We start from the raw sequence: 21352 nt of genomic DNA, 5'->3' as shown, positions 1-21352 counted from the left end.
ATTATTCCAAAATCTATTGATTAAAATGTACTTTTTTTTGTGAGGAAAACCCCTTTAAGCATCACTCTCCATCCAGCATCCAGGCTCTAAAGAGGTTGTTCTTGAAGAAAGGGAAAAAATAGATGTTGCAGTATGTCTCCAACTTGTTCATTCCATGCCTAGAAAACTTGTTGCTGTCCTTAAAAGTCATGGAGGTCATACAAAACACTACAAGTAGTAGTTTTTGATGTGGGGTGTATACATTTTTGCATTAACAAATTTGAGAAAAACTGAAGATTTTGTAAAAAAAAAATCCTATTTTTATTCTTAATTTAACTGCTGGATACAGACAAACTCCAGGGATAAAAGATGGGAGGTAGCACAGGTGCAACATACTGATGAACAACCACTCACACCGACCATTCATAGGGAAAGGGGTGAATGATTAGAATTTAAATGCACATGAATAAAACCTGTATAATGTGCCAGTCACATAGATGCATGTAGTGCACCATGCTGGCTTATTATGTATAAGAACACACTACAGGGACAAGCATCCTATTTCCCCAACCAACACTACAGAGCCTGGTTGTATCCTGCAAAGATGAAAAATACTAGAGTTATTGGTTTATATTTTGATTATATTAAGAGGAATCTTTGTGTGTGTGAATGAATGCAGAATGGGATGGGGGCCTGGCTGGATACACAAGGGGGGGCCTGGCTGGACACACAAGGGGGGGGGGCCTGGCTGGACACACAAGGGGGGGCCTGGCTGGACACACAAGGGGGGGCCTGGCTGGACACACAAGGGGGGGCCTGGCTGGACACACAAGGGGGGAGGCCTGGCAGGACACACAAGGGGGGGCCTGGCTGGACACACAAGGGGGGAGGCCTGGCAGGACACACAAGGGGGGCCTGGCTGGACACACAAGGGGGGGGCCTGGCTGGACACATGGGAGGGGGAGCCTCCCTGGACACATAAGGGGGGGGCCTGGCTGGACACACAAGGTGGGCCTGGCTGGACACACGAGGGGGAGCCTGGCTGGACACACAAGGGGGGGGGGCCTGGCTGGACACACAAGAGGGCCTGGCTGGACACACAACTGAGACCTGGCTGGACACATGGGAGGGGGAGCCTGCCTGGACACATAAGGAGGGAGCCTGGCTGGACACATAAGGAAGGAGCCTGGCTGGACACATAAGGAAGGAGCCTGGCTGGACACATGAGGGAGCCTGGCTGGACACACAAGGGGGTGCCTGGCTGGACACATGGGAGGGGTGGCTGGCTGGACACATAAGGGGGAGATTAGCTGGACACATAAGGGGGGAGCCTGGCTGGACACATGGGAGGGGAGGGAACCTGGCTGGACACATAAGGGGGAGCCTGCCTGGACACATAAGGGGGAGCCTGCTGGACACATAAGGGGGTGCCTGGCTGGACACATGGGTGAGGGGGCCTGGCTGGACACATAAATGGGGGGGCTGGCTGGATACATAAGGGGGGGCCTGGCTGAACATGTAAGGATGGGGGGTTTGGCTGGACACATGGGAAGGGGGGCAGGATGGATATATGGGGGGGGCAGGTTGGATATATGGGGGGGCAGGCTGGACACATGGAGGCCAGGATGGATATATGGGGGGGCAGGCTGGACAGATGGAGACCAGGATGGATATATGGGGGGGGGAATGGACACAGAGGCCAGGATGGATATATGGGGGGCAGCTGGACACATGAAGGCCAGGATGGATATATGGGGGGGGCAGGCTCGACACATGGGGGCCAGGATGGATATATGGGGGGGGGGGGCGCAGGCTCGATACACGTGGGCTAGGATAAATATAAAGGGGCCACGCTGGACATATGGGGAACAGAAGGGATATATGGGGGGGAGCCAGGCTGGACAAGCGACTTAATTACTGTTTATGGTGGCGAGTGGGGAACATAATTACTTTAGATTCCAATTATGAACATTATTACTTCTGTAATATAATTTACTTTTTAGGAAACTGTTTTCCATGGGAGGGACCAAAAGTGGGGTCCTGTTACTGTGCAGGGCGGCACTATGTCGCTTTTTTTTCTTCAACTGGTGTAGTGTAGAAGTCAGGGGGGAAAAAGTGGGAATGTGCTCTAGAAGAGATCAGTTATTGATAACTGTGTGTTATTTTCTGCAGAGATGATTCATGACTGGAAGAAGTGATGGCGGTCTGTACCAGTTGAAGATGAAAAGCGAAGATGAAGGACTTCACCTAGAGACATCATTGGTGAGTCAGTGTATTACATGAACACTTACACTATATAGTATATACAGAGCTCCTGTGTATAATGTCACTGGTGATCACTGTATTATTTGTACACTATACACAGAGCTCCTGTTTATAATGTCACTAGTGATCACTATATTATCTGTACACTGACACTACACTGTGTGCAGAATTATTAGGCAAATTGTATTTTAGAGGATTATTTTTATTATTGATCAACAACTATCTTCTCAATCAACCCAAAAGACTCAAATATCCAAGCTTAATATTTTTGGAAGTTGGAGTGGTTTTTTTTTTAGATCTTAGGAGGATATCTGTTTGTGCAGGTAACTATTACTGCGCAGAATTATTAGGCAACTTAATGAAAAAATGAAAAACAAATATAATCCCATCTCACTTGTTTATTTTCACCAGGTAAACCAATATCAGTGCACAAAATTTAGAAATAAACATTTCTGACATGCAAAAACAAAAAAATTAGTGATCAATATAGCCACCTTTCTTTATGATGACACTCAACAGCCTTCCATCCATAGTTTCTGTCAGTTGCTTGATCTGTTGTCGATCAACATTGCGTGCAGCAGTCACCACAGCCTCCCAGACACTGTTCCAAGAGGTGTACTCTTTTCCTTCCCTGTACATCTCACATTTTATAATGGACCACAGGTTCTTTATGGGGTTCAGATCAGGTGAACAATGGGGCCATGTCATTATTTTTTCTTCTTTTAGACCTTTACTGGCCAGCCACTCTGTGGAGTAGTTGAATGCATGTGATGGAGCATTGTCCTGCATAAAAATCATGTTTTTCTTCAACGATACCGACTTCTTCCTGTACCACTGCTTGAAGTGAAGAAGTTGTCTTCCAGAAACTGGCAGTAGGTCTGGGAGTTGAGCTTCACTCCATCCTCAACCCGAAAAGGTCCCACAAGTTCATCTTTGATGATACCAGCCCATACCAGTACCCCACCTGCACCTTGCTGGCGTCTGAATCGGAGTGGAGCTCTCTGCCCTTTACTGATCCAGCCTCTGGCCCATCCATCTGGCCCATCAAGAGTAACTCTCATTTCATCAGTCCATAAAACCTTTGAAAAATCAGTCTTAAGATATTTCTTGGCCCATTCTTGAAGTTTTATCTTATGTTTCTTGTTCAAAGGTGGTCGTTTTTCAGCCTCCCTTACCTTGACTATGTCCCTGAGTATCGCACACCTTGTGCTTTTTGATACTCCAGTAACGCTGCAGCGCTGAAATATGGCAAAACTGGTGGCGAATGGCATCTTGGCAGCTTCACGCTTGATTTTCCTCAATTCATGGGCACTTATTTTGCGCCTTTTTTGGCCAACATGCTTCTTGCGACCCTGTTGGCTATTTGCCATGAAACGCTTGATTGTTCGGTGATCACGCTTCAAAAGTTTGGAAATTTCAAGACTGCTGCATCCCTCTGCAAGACATCTCACAATTTTGGACTTTTCAGAGCCAAACAAATCTCTCTTCTGACCCATTTTGCCAAAGGAAAGGAAGTTGCCTAATAATTAAGCACACCTTATATAGGGTGTTGATGTCATTAGTCAACACCCCTCCTCATTACAGAGATGCACATCACCAGATTTACTTAATTGGTAGTTGGCTCTCAAGCCTATGCAGCTTGGAGTAGGACAACATGTATAAAAAGTATCTCGCGATCAAAATACTCATTTGCCTAATAATTCTGCACGCGGTGTATATACAGAACTCCTGTGTATAATGTCGCTGGTGGTAATAACAGTGTTGTTAGTATTGTGGTTTGTATTCATGATCAGCATTGTAGTATTTGGTCACTTTGTGGTGGTGGTAATATGTAGTCCGGTCATGGCGTGGCAGTATTTTTTCCTTGCATGTGGTATTATTGTCACTTTGTGGTGGTAATATGTGGTCTGGTCATGGTGTGGCCGTACTTGTTCATTGTATGTGGTATTATTCGGTCAGTAAGTGGCGGTAATATGCAGGGCTGTGGAGTCGGTAAGCCAAACCTTCGACCCAGACTCTGATTCCTCAATTTCCATCTTTCCGACTCCGACTCCCTCATACATGGTTCATATTTAAGTGATGAATTTAAAAAAGTCTAGATCCTTAGAACAGGAATAGGACAGACATTTATAGAACATTTCATAACTTTCCCAAATTCTTATGAAAAAAATATTTTCCACAAACTGCATTGAACTACTGTACCCAATTTAGTATATATTTTAGGAGTTGTACCAGAGCGTCAGAGGTACACTTACAAGGGTCTCTGGTGAAAACAAGTAATCACCTCTCCACAGGATAAGTGATAAGTTACTGATTGGTCGGGTCCTGACTGCTGGCATACAATCGGCAGAATGTGAAGCTTTTCTCCCCATTAGACTGGAGCTCATGTGCGACTCGATCACTGATCCAATCATTCCCACAGTGGCTGCGAGCGCTGCTCTTTTTTTGGAAGCCCCCAAGAGAATGAATGGAGCTGCGGTCAGACATCCCATCTGTCACTGCATTTTAAAATGGGGATAAGTGTCCTGACAGGGATAAAACTTCCCCATGCTTCCGATGCTTTTCCAATGTTCGGACCAAAACGATCAATAAGTGATCACCTATCCTGTGGAGCCCATGGATCGGTGATAACTTGCTTTAACCAAAGAACCCCTTTAATGCATACTATCGTAATTGTACATCCCAGTTATAGTATATGCACGGCAGATGTGCCGGAGCCGTCAGTCAATGCTCCACTATAACAGGGATAGCGGATAACAGATATTTGCATATTGCTGTAGGTGGGCACCTAGAGTCAATTACCCCTGTGGGCCCCAGACTCCCCAGTCCGATCCTGGACTACGTCTGGAGACCAGGCTTTTCTGAAATGGAAAACCCCTTTAATAAGTGTTATTTAGTAAAATCATCTTTGATGAATATTAGTATTCAAGCTATATCAAATGGACAGTCATATTTTCTGTGTCCTTCCAATCTCACCTTCTTTATAGCTCGCTCTCCTGCGGTCCGGAGACGTCTTTTCTAACAGCTTCCTAACCTGTCATGTAGAGAGGAGAAAATCTTCTAACATGGAGCACTTAGGCAGACTTTCTTTTTAATGAAACATGAATAGAACCAATCTATCACAACAAATATTGGCAGAATGTAAATTTAAATATAGACATCAACATGAAGGATGAAACAATGTAGTGCTTCACTTGGTCATGCCCATACCCAATACATTTAAATTATGTGTTGAAACAGTTCAAAATGCGTCACACAGACTATCATACACAGTATTTTACCTGCGGTATAAGGAATGGTTCTGGCAATTCGGGAGAGCTGTTCATATTCCCAAAATAAGGATCCGGGTCATCCTCCAGCATGTCAGGAAGTAAGTAGTGTCTAAATATGCACAAAATGTGTCACTATATAATGCAGAAACTAGTTTTACCTTCTATAAATACAGTATTTGCAACAACACATACTACATTAGGAAAAAATATTAGTAATTTAACTAACTACATGGAAAGGTATTATGCCATTCAATATGAGTGCTTTCATTTCCACATACAGTACAGACCAAAGGTTTGGATACACCTCATTTAAATATTTTTCTGTATTTTCTTGACTATGGAAATTGTACATTCACACTGAAGGCATCAAAACTATGAATTAACACATGTGGAATTATATACTTAACAAAAAAGTGTGAAACAACTGAAAATATGTCTTATATTCTAGGTTCTTCAAAGTAGCCACCTTTTGCTTTGATGACTGCTTTGCACACTCTTGGCATTCTCTTGATGAGCTTCAAGAGGTAGTCACCAGAAATGGTTTTCACTTCACAGGTGTGCCCTGTCAGGTTTAATAAGTGGGATTTCTTGCCTTATAAATGGGGTTGGGACCATCAGTTGTGTTGTGCAGAAGTCAGGTGGATACACAGCTGATAGTCCTACTGAATAGACTGTTAGAATTTGTATTATGGCAAGAAAAAAGCAGCTAAGTAAAGAAAAACGAGTGGCCATCATTACTTTAAGAAATGAAGGTCAGTCAGTCCAAAAAAATGGGCAAACTTTGAAAGTGTCCCCAAGTGCAGTTGCAAAAACCATCAAGCGCTACAAAGAAACTGGCTCACATGAGGAGCACCCCAGGAAAGGAAGACCAAGAGTCACCTCTGCTTCTGAGGATAAGTTTATCCGAGTCACCAGCCTCAGAAATCGCAGGTTAACAGCAGCTCAGATTAGAGACCAGGTCAATGGTACACAGAGTTCTAGCAGCAGACACATCTCTTCAACAACTGTTAAGAGGAGACTTTGTGCAGCAGGCCTTCATGGTAAAATAGCTGCTAGGAAACCACTGCTAAGGACAGGCAACAAGCAGAAGAGACTTGTTTGAGCTAAAGAACACAAAGAATGGACATTAGACCAGTGGAAATCTGTGCTTTGGTCTGATGAGTCCAAATTTGAGATCTTTGGTTCCAACCACCGTGTCTTTGTGCGACGCAGAAAAGGTGAATGGATGGACTCTACATGCCTGGTTCCCACCGTGAAGCATGGAGTAGGAGGTGTGATGGTGTGGGGGTGCTTTGCTGGTGACACTGTTGGGCATTTATTCAAAATTGAAGGCATACTGAACCAGCATGGCTACCACAGCATCTTGCAGCGGCATGCTATTCCATCCAGTTTGGATTTAGTTGGACCATCATTTATTTTTCAACAGGACAATGACCCCAAACACACCTCCAGGCTGTGTAAGGGCTATTTGACCAAGAAGGAGAGTGATGGGGTGCTACGCCAGATGACCTGGCCTCCACAGTCACCAGACCTGAACCCAATCGAGATGGTTTGGGGTGAGCTGGACCGCAGAGTGAAGGCAAAAGGGCCAACAAGTGCTAAGCATCTCTGGGAACTCCTTCAAGATTGTTGGAAGACCATTTCTGGTGACTACCTCTTGAAGCTCATCAAGAGAATGCCAAGAGTGTGCAAAGCAGTCATCAAAGCAAAAGGTGGCTACTTTGAAGAACCTAGAATATAAGACATATTTTCAGTTGTTTCACACTTTTTTGTTAAGTATATAATTCCACATGTGTTAACTCATAGTTTTGATGCCTTCAGTGTGAATGTACAATTTTCATAGTCATGAAAATACAGAAAAATCTTTAAATGAGAAGGTGTGTCCAAACTTTTGGTCTGTACTGTATGTAATCCATGTCAATAAAGTATTAGAAGACAATAATACAGCTGAGACTGTGCACCACTAAAGTAGCGTTTTCTCCAATAGACAAATATGATTAAAAGTGCAGAACAGAGGCTCATTTTTAGGCACCGTGCTATGTAAGCGCATGACTGAGGACATAAACCAGCTTATTCCAACGCATTGTCTACTATACCTCATGGGTTATATATACTGAAAGTGAATGAAGTGAGGCTGAATGGCACCAGCCAAGACGTGGAGAGATGAAACCAAGACTAATTGCCCCAACTACTCCCCCATAAAGCCCTCTATGCTCTCCAGCTTAACCTGTCAGAATTTGCCACCACCAATACATGATTAGATTACAACTATTTAGTGAGGATGGCTAAACTGTCTTTATCTTCTTCATACATGTGTGCCAGGAGCAGTCTTATTCTCATCAGTAACTGTCATAGGTCATTTTGCTTTTCACAGTGTAGATCTTGTGTGGTACAGACCATGCAATTCAATCAAATGCACTCATTTCTTGTGACCCTCCTCAGGAAAGACAAAGACATGTAATTCTGAAGGAGTCTCTATGAGAACAACTTAATAAATTAATACTAGCAAAATGATGTAGTCTGGTGGACAAGTGACCGAATTAATTAAAAAAAAAAGTTTTACTAGGCTGCTACTTTTAGTTAAAAAATATCTACAAATTGTAAAACACTTACTGTACAGTAGGTGGTAAATCCAGGTGGGCTGTAGATAGAGGGGTGACAAAAAAGGGAAGGGATGGTCACTTCCTCTGAGAGATGAACAGATTTTTAAAGGATGAAAATGGCACAAATAAAACAGCAACAGGAGACATCAGAAAACATGTTTGAAATAAAAGAAAACTCTCTTCTAAACTCTAGCAGCTCTGGGCCTAGCTGGTTTGATTCACATCCCTTGCCTGGCGCATGTGCTGAATTTGGTGGTGTAGAGCTTCCTTAAAAATGACCCACATATGTCAGAGGTGCTGCTGAAAGTGAGGGCAGCATGTGCATGCTTTTGGCGTTCTCACCCTGCGGCTGCCGACCTGCCTGCGCTGCAGCATCACTTCTACCTTCACACTCACTGCCTCATATGCAATGTGCCAAGATGGAACTCCACCTTACATATGCTGGAGAGACTGTGTGAGCAGCAGCAGGCAATGGTGGAGTTTCAGCTGCAGCACGCACGGGGGTGAGATGCTGTGAAGAACAACACCACTTAACCACCAATGAATGGGCTTCCATGAAGGACGTTTGTGCCGTGTTGCGCTGCTTCGAATACTCCAATATAGCCAGTGCTGATGACACCATCATGAGCGTTACTATACCTCTTCTATTAAGAAATTGAAAAAACTGATAAATAGCCTATTTTGGGGAAAAGGGGTGGTTATGTGGGAGAGAATAATCGCCCTAGTAGTCTATATCCCAATCCACGTGTTAGTGGACCCCAGAAGGACAAAAGAGGGATTTAATTCCAAAAATATCAATTTTATTAGAAATTTTAAAAATGACATCATAATTCACAATATAAGAGAAGGGAAGAAGAAGAGGTGGTAGGTAAACCATAGGGGCAGGTTTTAAGGAATAAAATCCTGCCAGGAGACTAATATACCTAAACCAGCATAGAAGGTAAGCCAGGTACGCGTACTAGCTGCTATTTAAAAGATAATGGAAGGATCATATCAATCTATGTCCACACTAGTAATAACAGTGAGGTATAAAGCATGGTATACAAGATAATAATATTGATATGTGGGCATATGGCAGCATATATCAGATCATATAGCAGTGATATATGGGTAAGAGCATTAAACAAATAGCATTAGATAGATAGCATAAAACATGTACACCGGTGATACATAAGTGTAAATAGATCGATAGTGCTATTGATATAGTATTACTGTCTAGTCTGGAGCTGTCTAGTCTGGAGCTGCGGCTCTATAGAAAATCAATTACCTTGTGCCATATGAGAAGTGATAAAGCAGCGTGTCCTGGAGAGCTGGGGGGGATGTGGAGCTCACTTCTCATATGGCACAAGGTAATTGATTTTCTATAGAGCCGCAGCTCCAGACTAGACAGCTCCAGACTAGACAGTAATACTATATCAATAGCACTATCGATCTATTTACACTTATGTATCACCGGTGTACATGTTTTATGCTATCTATCTAATGCTATTTGTTTAATGCTCTTACCCATATATCACTGCTATATGATCTGATATATGCTGCCATATGCCCACATATCAATATTATTATCTTGTATACCATGCTTTATACCTCACTGTTATTACTAGTGTGGACATAGATTGATATGATCCTTCCATTATCTTTTAAATAGCAGCTAGTACGCGTACCTGGCTTACCTTCTATGCTGGTTTAGGGATATTAGTCTCCTGGCAGGATTTTATTCCTTAAAACCTGCCCCTATGGTTTACCTACCACCTCTTCTTCTTCCCTTCTCTTATATTGTGAATTATGATGTAATTTTTAAAATTTCTAATAAAATTGATATTTTTGGAATTAAATCCCTCTTTTGTCCTTCTGGGGTCCACTAACACGTGGATTGGGATATAGACTACTAGGGCGATTATTCTCTCCCACATAACCACCCCTTTTCCCCAAAATAGGCTATTTATCAGTTTTTTCAGTTTTCTAGGGATTACTGACCATATATATATTCTTTATGGCCAGCTTGTAGGTTTTCATTCTATTAAGAAATTGACAGAGAAATTAATTGGGTATCTTGAAAATAATTTCATGTAAATATCATTATACCCTATTTACATTAATTTCAAGGATCACATTTAGAAGAAATTCATATTCAATTATATAAATATAATGAAAAAAATGGGGTGCTGACTTCATACAATGCTGGCCAAAAGTATTGGCACCCCTGCAATTCTGTCAGATAATACTCAGTTTCTTCCTGAAAATGATTGCAATCACAAATTCTTTGGTATTATTCTCTTCATTTAATTTGTCTTCAATGAAAAAAACACAAAAAGAATTGTCCTAAAGCCAAATTGGATATAATTCCTCACCAATCCTATAAATGGGGGTGGACAAAAGTATTGGCACCCTTTGAAAAATCATGTGATTCTTCTCTAATTCGTGTAATTAACAGCACCTGTAACTTACCTATGGCACCTAACAGGTGTTGGCAATAACTAAATCACACTTGCAGCCAGTTAACATGGATTAAAGTTGACTCAACCTCTGTCCTGTGTCCTTGTGTGTACCACATTGGGCATGGAGAAAAGAAAGAAGACCAAAGAACTGTCTGAGGACTTGAGAAACCAAATTGTGAGAAAGCATGAGCAATCTCAAGGCTACAAGTCCATCTCCAAAGACCTGAATGTTCCTGTGTCTTCCATGCGCAGTGTCATCAAGAAGTTTAAAGCCCATGGCACTGTAGCTAACCTCCCTAGATGTGGACGGAAAAGAAAAATTGACGAGAGATTTCAACGCAAGATTGTGCGGATGGTGGATAAAGAACCTCGACTAAAATCCAAACAAGTTCAAGCTGCCCTGCAGTCCGAGGGTACAACAGTGTCAACCCGTACTATCACTCAGCGTCTGAATGAAAAGGGACTGTATGGTAGGATACCCAGGAAGACCGCACTTCTTACCCCGAGACATAAAAAAGCCAGGCTGGAGTGTGCCAAAACTTACCTGAAAAAGCCTAAAACGTTTTGGAAGAATGTTCTCTGGTCAGATGAGACAAAAGTAGAGCTTTTTGGGAAAAAGCATCAACATAGAGTGTACAGGAAAAAAAAAGAGGCTTTCAAGAAAAGAACACGGTCCCTACAGTCAAACATGGCGGAGGTTCCCTGATGTTTTGGGGTTGCTTTGCTGCCTCTGTCACTGGACTGCTTGACCGTGTGCATGGCATTATGAAGTCTGAAGACTACCAACAAATTCTGCAGCATAATGTAGGGCCCAGTGTGAGAAAGCTGGGTCTCACTCAGAGGTCATGGGTCTTCCAGCTGGACAATGACCCAAAACACACTTCCAAAAGCACTATAAAATGGTTTGAGAGAAAGCACTGGAGACTTCTAATGTGGCCAGCAATGAGTCCATACCTGAATCCCATAGAACACCTGTGGAGAGATCTCAAAATGGCAGTTTGGAGAAGGCACCCTTCAAATATCAGGGACCTGGAGCAGTTTGCGAAAGAAGAATGGTCTACAATTCCAGCAGAGCATTGTAAGAAACTCATTGATGGTTACCGGAAGCGGTTGTTCGCAGTTATTTTGGCTAAAGGTTGTGCAACCAAGTATTAGGCTGAGGGTGCCAATACTTTTGTCTGGCCCATTTTTGGAGTTTTGTGTGAAATGATCAATTATTTGATTTTTGCTTCATTCTCTTTTGTGTTTTTTCCTTGCAAGCAAATTAAATGAAGAGAGTAATACCAAAGAATTTGTGATTGCAATCATTTTCAGGAAGAAACTGAGTATTATCTGACAGAATTGCAGGGGTGCCAATACTTTTGGCCACCACTGTGTATACATGGATTGGTGGGGGGGAGGAAGCATATATACATGGATTGGTGGGGGGGGGGCAACATATATACATGGATTTTGGCATATACCAAGATGGGAGTGAGCACATTCTTTATTTCTGCAGTCTCATACCCTGCTCCTTTCTGTGGCTGCTCTATGCTGCCCTCACCAGCTCTCTGTACGAGTTGTTTTTCCTAAACTAAATCCTCAGTATTCGGGTTAATTTGCCATATTGGCACTTTACGATAAATAAGTGGGTTTTGGGTTGCAGTTTGGGCACTCGGTCTGTAAAAGGTTTGCCATCACTGCAATATACTGTTGAGACAGTTGACCCCCGAGAGCATGGATTGGGACACTCCGCTACCATCCCAGAAACAACAAAGGTGGGAGATATGGAAGAAGTCTCTGAAGGTCTTAGAGCATGTCCAAGTCTCACGCAGTTATTCCCTAAGCACCCTTTCAGCCTCCACCAGGAGAGAAATCCACATTTTCTCCGACGCATCTACAGAGGCCATAGCTGCAGTAGCCTACCTGAAAACCTCAGAAAGCAACAACAAGGTACATTGTGGATTCATCCTTGGCAAGGCAAAACTAACACTGAAACCGTCTCACTCTGTACCAATACTCAAACTTTGTGCTGCCGTACAGGCAGTGGAATTAGCTGAAGCTATAAAGGATGAAATTGACATTGTGATTGATTCATTTACATTCTACACAGACAGTAGAGCGGTACTTGGTTACATTTACAACCAAAAAAACAATTTTACGTCTACATCAGCAATAGAGTAGAGCGTATCAGAAGCTTTTCTATCCCTGAATACTGGCACTACGTCTCTACTGACCTGAACCCAGCTGACCGAGGGACAAGATTCACAGCCGCGTCTAAGCTCAATGACAACATGTGGCTGTCACCTCCAAGTCTCTTATATAAGGATTCTAGTTCAAAGGACATCAACAACACTTATAAGCTGGTGGAACCGAAGTCTGAAAAAGAGATCAGACCAATCACCTCTACTCGCTACACTTCTGTGATGCCAAAATCAAAACTAAGATCTCACCGCTTTGAAAGCTTCTCAAAATGGTCAGCTGTTGTGCGGGCCATAGCTCGTCTTGTTCACATCGCTCATTCCTTTGCCAGTGACAAATCATCAGTGTTGTGGCTGGCACATGTGTAGAGGATACCCTACTGTTGCTGACATCAGACATGCCGAGCAATTCAGCGGTGAGTGCAACAAGAATATGGTCACGAGATCGACAGTATCACAAAAGGGTACCAGCCTGTCCAAGAACAGTTTACTGCTTGAATTGAACCCAGTGGTCGATCATTACGGACTGTTAAAGGTGGATGGTCATATAGAGAAGTCTGATCTATGTAATAAGGAGCAGAATCGTATCATCATTCCGGGTCGGCACTACAATGCTACGCTATTGTTCCATCACCATCATGAAAAAGTGCAGCACCAAGGCAGACAGTTTACCGAAGGCATCATAAGGTCCGCTGGCCTCTGGATCGTGGGGATGAAGAGATGTGTCTCCTCAGAGCTCCATAAATGCTTTATGTGAGAAAAAGTAAGAAGAAAACACTAACATCTACAGATGGCAAATCTCCCAGCAGATCAGCTAAACACAGACCAGCCATGCACATATGTCGGAGTAGATGTTTTTGGACCATGGTCGGTTGTTACAAGAAGGACCCGTGGTGGAGCCGCAAAAAGTAAGTGGTGGGCTGTGCTTTTCACCTGTCTTAGCATCCAAGCAGTTCACATTGAGGTAATTGAATCCATGGATTCCTCTTGCTTCATAAATGCTCTCAGAAGATTCTTTTCTATCTGGGGACCAGCCAAATAGCTCAGATCTGACTGTGGCACTAACTTTGTGGGAGCGTGCAAGGAACTACAGTTAGACAACTTCTAGACTGACAATGGGTGCACTTGGGTGTTCAACCCTCCTCATTCATCGCATATGGGAGGATCCTGGGAACGCATGATTGGCATTGCTCGAGGAATCCTTGATTCGATGTTGCTGGATCATAAGCTACCTCTCACCCATGAAGTCCTGGTTACCTTCCTTGCTGAAGTGTCTGCTGTGATAAATGCAAGACCATTGGTACCATTATCATCGGACCCCAAAGCTCCAATGATTCTTACTCCTGCCACACTTCTTACTCAGAAGGTTGGAGATGCTGAAATCCCTCCAGGGAAGTTTGTGGACAGAGACATTTACAGGTGTCAGTGGAAACAGGTACAACACTTTTCTAATGTCTTTTGGCACCGCTGGAAGGCTGAATACCTGCACTTACTTCAAACCAGTCACAAATGGCAGACTGCAAAACCTAACCTCCAAGAGGGAGACCTCATCCTCCTTAAAGATAAAGAAGCTCATCGCAATGACTGGCCAATGGGTCTTATCACCAAGGTTACACCAAGCAATGATGGAAAGACTTGTAAGGTAGAAGGCAAGGTCATCTCGCGTTTTCTTTCGTCCAGTCACTGAACTTCTACTTCTTTTACAAAAGGAGGTCATCACATGAAAGACACTGCTTCAGGACACAGCTTACGACGGAGAGCCTACCGCCATATACTTCCAGCTGTGTTGGGACATTTGAACTTTTCCCAGTGGATTCTTAGGTTGGTGGAAGTGTTTGCACATTGCGGCTTCCCCAATCCGAAGATGGGTTTCTGTTTTGGACTCGGATTATCCGGCTGTTGAAGACTTCAATGGAAAATTGGACTACAACTATTACTGTTATTGTTGTTTGCTTGTGTATTTTCTTTTGTCTTTCAGGTCTACCATGACATTCCCAGAAAACATCACATTAAACGAATCATTAAAATCTAAAGATTTCAGACGGGGAGTGTTACGTCCCATGAATGGGAAATTTGCTGACTATATACTGAACTTTTTACAGTTGCTGTGTATTACTGTTTGATTGCATTGCTGCAAGGTTCACCTTCCTTGAAGTTTGTCCCTTCTCTCTCCCTGTCTCCCTCTTATGTGACTGTGATGTAGCTAGCCCCTCCCTTCTTCTTCCAGCCTTTCCTAATTCTCAATCTTGCAATAATTAGGAGCTCATGTGCTTACAGCCTGTCTCAGGAAAAGTTATTTTTACTTGCTGTTGATGCATGCATTCTTACAAGATTTCTCAAGATAAATAAAGCTTCTTCTGAATTCTTTACAACGTGCCTGCCTGCAGCCGAGTTAAAGCTATCTGTGTCCATCTCCCTTGTAAGTAAAGGTGAAGACACAGCACCCTATATTTACAGCACAGCCATGGGGACAGAATATTCCTCTTGGAGATTATTGTAGGTTTAATCGTTTTCTTTTTGTTTGACAGCTGTCACACACTAAAAGACGCTTTTTTTTTGGCATCACTATATTTTGAGAGCTATAATTTTTCCAGATTTTGTCCAACAGCGTCATGTGAGGGCTTGTTTTACGGAACGAGTTGACATTTTATTGGTATCATTCTCAGGCACATGACATTTTTTGATCGCTTTCTATTCTGATTTTTGGGGCGCCAATCCAAGGGCAGAGAGGGCTTCCTCCCTATACAAGCTCTCTAAATGCTCCGATCGATGTCTATCGCCATGAGGTATCCATACGTCCAAGTTTGTTAAAGTGAACCTGTCAGCAGGATTGTGCTTAGAAAACTACATACACTGTCAGGTGGGCGCCGTTAAACTGAGTAAAATGATACCTTGGATGTTGTAATACGTCCAGTGGTTCTTTTATCATCTTTAGTTTCAGTTCTGCTGCCATAATGATATGTATGTGCTCTGGTGCTCTGCTTCTGTATTCATGTATTCCTATCTCTTTCCTCTGACAGGTCACTGTGCTTTCAGTGACCTGCCTACTCTTTTACATACTGCCTGTGTAATTTCTCTGCCCATGTGAAATTTACATCCCCAACATGGACGCCCGCGCATGTGCAGTAGCATCTTTTGGTTGCCGAGAGATGCTACTGTGCACACGCGAGCACCATTTTACTCAAAAGTCTGAGCATAGGGAACATGGTACCATAGAGCAGGACTTGAAAGAAGAGCACCATGAATCTAGCACTCAAGGTTAAACGGCGCACACGCGAACAACATAATTAAAGAAATAGGGCATGGTAGATGTGTAGAATGAGTCAGAAGGATAAAACAAAGAAAAAGAAAGAATACAGAAAAGGGGAAATGGGATGGCAAACATAGACAAGAAAAGTAAGAGCCAAAAGTAAGTTTTTTTTTATACCTGGTGAAGCGTTCAAATGACCTAAAGGAAGACAAAAGGGGGAAAAAAACAATTAGGATATATATGTAGGAAACACATAAAATTACAGTACAGACCAAAAGTTTGGACACACCTTCTCATTTAAAGATTTTTCTGTATTTTCATGACTATGAAAATTGTACATTCACACTGAAGGCATCAAAACTATGAATTAACACATGTGGAATTATATACTTAACAAAAAAGTGTGAAACAACTGAAAATATGTCTTATATTCTAGGTTCTTCAAAGTAGCCACCTTTTGCTTTGATGACTGCTTTGCACACTCTTGGCATTCTCTTGATGAGCTTCAAGAGGTAGTCACCGGAAATGGTTTTCACTTCACAGGTGTGCCCTGTCAGGTTTAATAAGTGGGATTGCCTTATAAATGGGGTTCGGACCATCAGTTGTGTTGTGCAGAAGTCAGGTGGATACACAGCTGATAGTCCTACTGAATAGACTGTTAGAATTTGTATTATGGCAAGAAAAAAGCAGCCAAATAAAGAAAATGAGTGGCCATCATTACTTTAAGAATTGAAGGTCAGTCAGTGCGAAAAATTGGGAAAACTTTGAAAGTGTCCCCAAGTGCAGTTACAAAAACCATCAAGCGCTACAAAGAAACTGGCTCACATGAGGACCGCCCCAGGAAAGGAAGACCAAGAGTCACCTCTGCTTCTGAGGATAAGTTTATCCGAGTCATCAGCCTCAGAAATCGCAGGTTAACAGCAGCTCAGATTAGAGACCAGGACAATGCCACACAGAGTTCTAGCAGCAGACACATCTCTACAACAAGTGTTAAGAGAAGACTTTGTGCAGCAGGCCTTCATGGTAAAATAGCTGCTAGGAAACCACTGCTAAGGACAGGCAACAAGCAGAAGAGACTTGTTTGGGCTAAAGAACATAAGGAATGAACATTAGACCAGTGGAAATCTGTGCTTTGGTCTGATGAGTGCAATTTGAGATCTTAGGTTCCAACCACTGTGTCTTTGTGCGACGCAGGAAAGGTGAACGGATGGACTCTACATGCCTGGTTCCCACCGTGAATTATGGAGGAGGAGGTGTGATGGTGTGGGGGTGCTTTGTTGGTGACACTGTTGGGGATTTATTCAAAATTGAAGGCATACTGAACCAGCATGGCTACCACAGCATCTTTCAGGGGCATGCTATTCCATCCAGTTTGCGTTTAGTTGGACCATCATTTATTTTTCAACAGGATAATGACACCAAACACACCTCCAGGCTGTGTAAGGGCTATTTGACCAATAAGGAGAGTGAAGGGGTGCTACGCCAGATGACCTGGCCTCCACAGTCACCAGACCTGAACCCAATCAAGATGGTTTGGGGTGAGCTGGACCGCAGAGTGAAGGCAAAAGGGCCAACAAGTGCTAAGCATCTCTGGGAACTCCTTCAAGATTGTTGGAAGACCATTTCCGGTGACTACCACTTGAAGGTCATCAAGAGAATGCCAAGAGTGTGCAAAGCAGTCATCAAAGCAAAAAGTGGCTACTTTGAAGAACCTAGAATATAAGACATATTTTCAGTTGCTTCACACTTTTTTGTTAAGTATATAATTCCACATGTGTTAATTCATAGTTTTGATGCCTTCAGTGTGAATGTACAATTTTCATAGTCATGAAAATACAGAAAAATCTTTAAATGAGGTGTATCCAAACTTTTGGTCTGTACTGTATGTATTTAACAGTAAAATTATGTCAACAGATATCGCTAATCCACTGGTTAAATAACACAGAGGAAACAAAGGAATATGTTAATCAATAAGACAGTTCATACTCTGGATTGAGGCCATATGCCTGCCTCTCCTTCAATCTGTGTATTCTGTTGCCACCTCGCCTTTTCAAAGGAATAGACTCCAAGTAGCGTAATTGTGAAACGTTATGTCCGGCAGAAACAAGATGAAAGGGAACTGGCAGCATTGTCCTCTTACACCTAATGGTAGATTTATGCTGAGGTGCGCTTTTAAGGGGTTGTACACTAATATTTAAAATATGCCAAAGCGTTTTTATAATGAAAAGCAACTTCTTTATAATTACCTTCCTCTGTCAGTGAGCGGCGCTATCACTGGCCGCTCACAGGCAGCACGTGAACCCCCGCTGACGTCCCGTTTATTGAGGCGTGACTCAGCGCTGGGGTCCCCGTGGTGGCTTCTGGGTTGAAGGCGGGGTTACCCCACCGTGTCACACCCAGCATCCACCGCGCGTTTTCCCAATGAATGGGGAGAGGGACAGCATGCGGTGGATGCTGGGTATGACTTGAGGGGATAACCCCGCACACAACCCAGCAGCCACCATGGAACGCGGAAGAGAGAGATCCCCGGCAGCAGTCTGGACTTGTCGTGACATCAGCGGATGTCAGAGCCGGCTGCAGCCGGGGGTTAAGTGATGCCTGTGAGCGGTCAGTCATAGCGCCACTCACAGGCAGAAAAGGAAGAGGGAGGCAATTACAAAGAAGCAGCTTTTCAACATAAAAATGCTTTGCCATATTTTACATAGTAGTGGACAACCCCTTTAAGTACCAGGGACCTGGGTGTATGGATATGTCCAAATCCATAAAGGGGTTAATTAATGCAAAATGGAATGAAAGAATTAAAAATGCCATTAAGTCAAATTCCATTTAGCTAATATGTTACTTTAGACCCAAATTTTAGCCTGCACAATTTATTATGTAATTTCTCCTAAACGCAGCATTGCCCCATACATAGCAGACACTAATATTTTCTAGCTATATACAGTACATAGCATTAAGGGTAAACAATTAAAGCGGTTGTGCCACCATAAAGAATACAGTTAACCAACCAGAAAAGGTGGAAATAAATAGTTTTGTAATTTACAGTGATTCAAAATTATGCTTCATTCAAAAGTTACCAAGCTTTTACTTTTATGAATGCTGCTCTCTGGCGCCCCCTGGCGTTATTCCATTACGTTCTGGTAGTGGGTGATCAGCTGGTCGGGTTTGGGCAGTTCCTGTCATAAGAGCTCCCAACGGGCAGTCTGCACAATGTATTGCAAGAAAAGAAATGAAAAATTCCATCTCCAAAAACGTTGTATTAAAAAATTCCAAGTTGTTATTACATCATTTTAACATCTGATGAGGTCACAAGGTACATGGGGATTCACATAGCAACGCGTTTCCAATGCCAACCAGCTTTCTTTGTCAAGCTACTATGACATGATTCTGTGATCTTTTAAATATTTCTGAAACCAATATGATGCAGTGACTGGGATTGTATACGAGGGATGTGATATATCCCCCAGAATGTGTACAGAGACCTATTAAATCCATTGGAGTGCATTGCAGTCACACGCTCACCTCCGGCTGCAATGCAGGAATGAAGGTGAGCATTGACCTGGTCAGGCTATCTGGCTAAGGCAGATTAAGTAAAACCCGGCAGGGCCTTCATTTCTTGGGGGAGGCTACAGGAAGGCAGTGGGGCGGCCTCCTCCCTCCAAGCCGGGTTTTCCAGTGGCTCTTGCCACAGGTCCTTTAAAAACCCTGCACTAAGGATTAGTGTGGTTCTATGTTGGAACCTGCTAGGAGCATAGCAGGAAAGCTCATCAGGATTGAGTGTGGCTGAACCCACGCCTGGGAAGGCTCTGCACCTGTCAGGCTCTGAGTGGCCCGGCGCGGCCGTTGCCTATGGCAACCGTTGTTTAAGGACTTGTGTTATCCCAGAGGACTTTTCTGTTTACCGGTGAGTTGCTGAATAAAGCTGTTTATATTGGACTTGCTTGGGTCACTGCCTCAGTTACTGCAGGTTGTGAACACCGCTGCCTTACAGCTTGGTGGAGAATGCGGGCATAGTGACTGAGGCATACCCCACTGGCCGCTGCATGACCACAATCCGGCCGGCCACCTTTCAGCCCCACCCCGTGGACAAAATGGAGGAGCTGTTAAAGCAGCTGGTACTTACCCAGCAGCAGCAGCTGCAGTCTCAGAGGTAGGAGCTGGAACAGCAGCATAATCAGCAGCAGCAGCTACTGTACCAGCAGCAGCAAAAACCAAAGAACTGTTGCTGCAACAGATTGCTGCCCTGCGGGAGACGCCGACGGCACCAGCCCCGGAACGTCGCGAGGCCAGGGACAAGGTTCGCTCAGCGTTGAGGAAGATGGGACCGGAGGACGATGTGGAAGCCTTCCTGACCATTTATGAGCGCACAGAGGAGCGGGAAAACCTACCGGATGGCCAGTGGGCAGAAGTGGTGGCTCAGTTTCTGGTCGGCGATGCCCAAAAGGCCTTCTTCGACCTAAGTCGGGAGGACGCCCAGGACGACCAGAGACTGAAAGGTGAGATCCTTGCCCGACTGGGAGTCAATACATACGTGAGGGCTCAGCATGTAATTTCATAGGCTTATGTGGAGACCCGACACGCCCGGTCTCAGGCTTATGAACTCCTGCAGCAAGTAAAGAGGTTGCTCCAGCCTGAGACTTTGTCTCCAGCCCAGATGGTGGAGAGGGTGGTGGTTGACCGGCTGGTGAGGACTCTGCCAGCCGCTATCCAAAGTTGGGTGGGGCAAGGGGACTCCAGCACACTCGACCAGGTGGTCAGCCTGATCGAGCGCTACTCGGCCATTCAGGACTTTATCCAGGACTCTGCCCCCTGTCACACCGATCCCTGCCAACTCAGGAACCTGGAAAGGGGTCGCGCCCCTCTGCTGAGGACAGTCAGCACCGTACCCGTGCTGAAGGGGTACCCCGAAATGAGAGTCGCAGGAGACCTGTTCCCTCCCAAACAGTCATAAGACCTAACAGTACCTCCACCATTAGGTGCTGACGGTGTCAGGGGAAGGGACATGTGGTTGCTAACTGCCCCCTAACTACGGAACCCATGGACTGCGGGATTATCCACCCGGTCTCAATGTACGCCCAGACTGTCTGCACTGCGAGCGCCGACCCCTCTGACAGTGAACCCCAACTGTGCCAGGTACTGGTTAATGGGTACCCCACAGAGGCCCTCCTAGATTCGGGGAGCCTAGTGACTTTGGTACATGGGTCGATGGTGGCAGGAGACAACCTCAGTGGACGGACTGTCGGGGGTTGTGTGCATCCATGGGGACCTCCGAGAGTACCCAACCACAGGTAGTTTTATCCAAGCCATGTGGAGACATAAAACATGTGGTGGGGGTGGTAAAAACTCTTCCCTATGGGACTGT

The sequence above is a fragment of the Phyllobates terribilis genome, unplaced genomic scaffold, assembly GCF_046119375.1.
Source record: "Phyllobates terribilis strain yellow unplaced genomic scaffold, ASM4611937v1 Scaffold_454__1_contigs__length_1458546, whole genome shotgun sequence".
NCBI lineage: Eukaryota > Metazoa > Chordata > Amphibia > Anura > Dendrobatidae > Phyllobates > Phyllobates terribilis.
The sequence above is the reverse complement of the archived record's forward strand: the minus strand, read 5'-3'. Positions refer to the sequence as shown.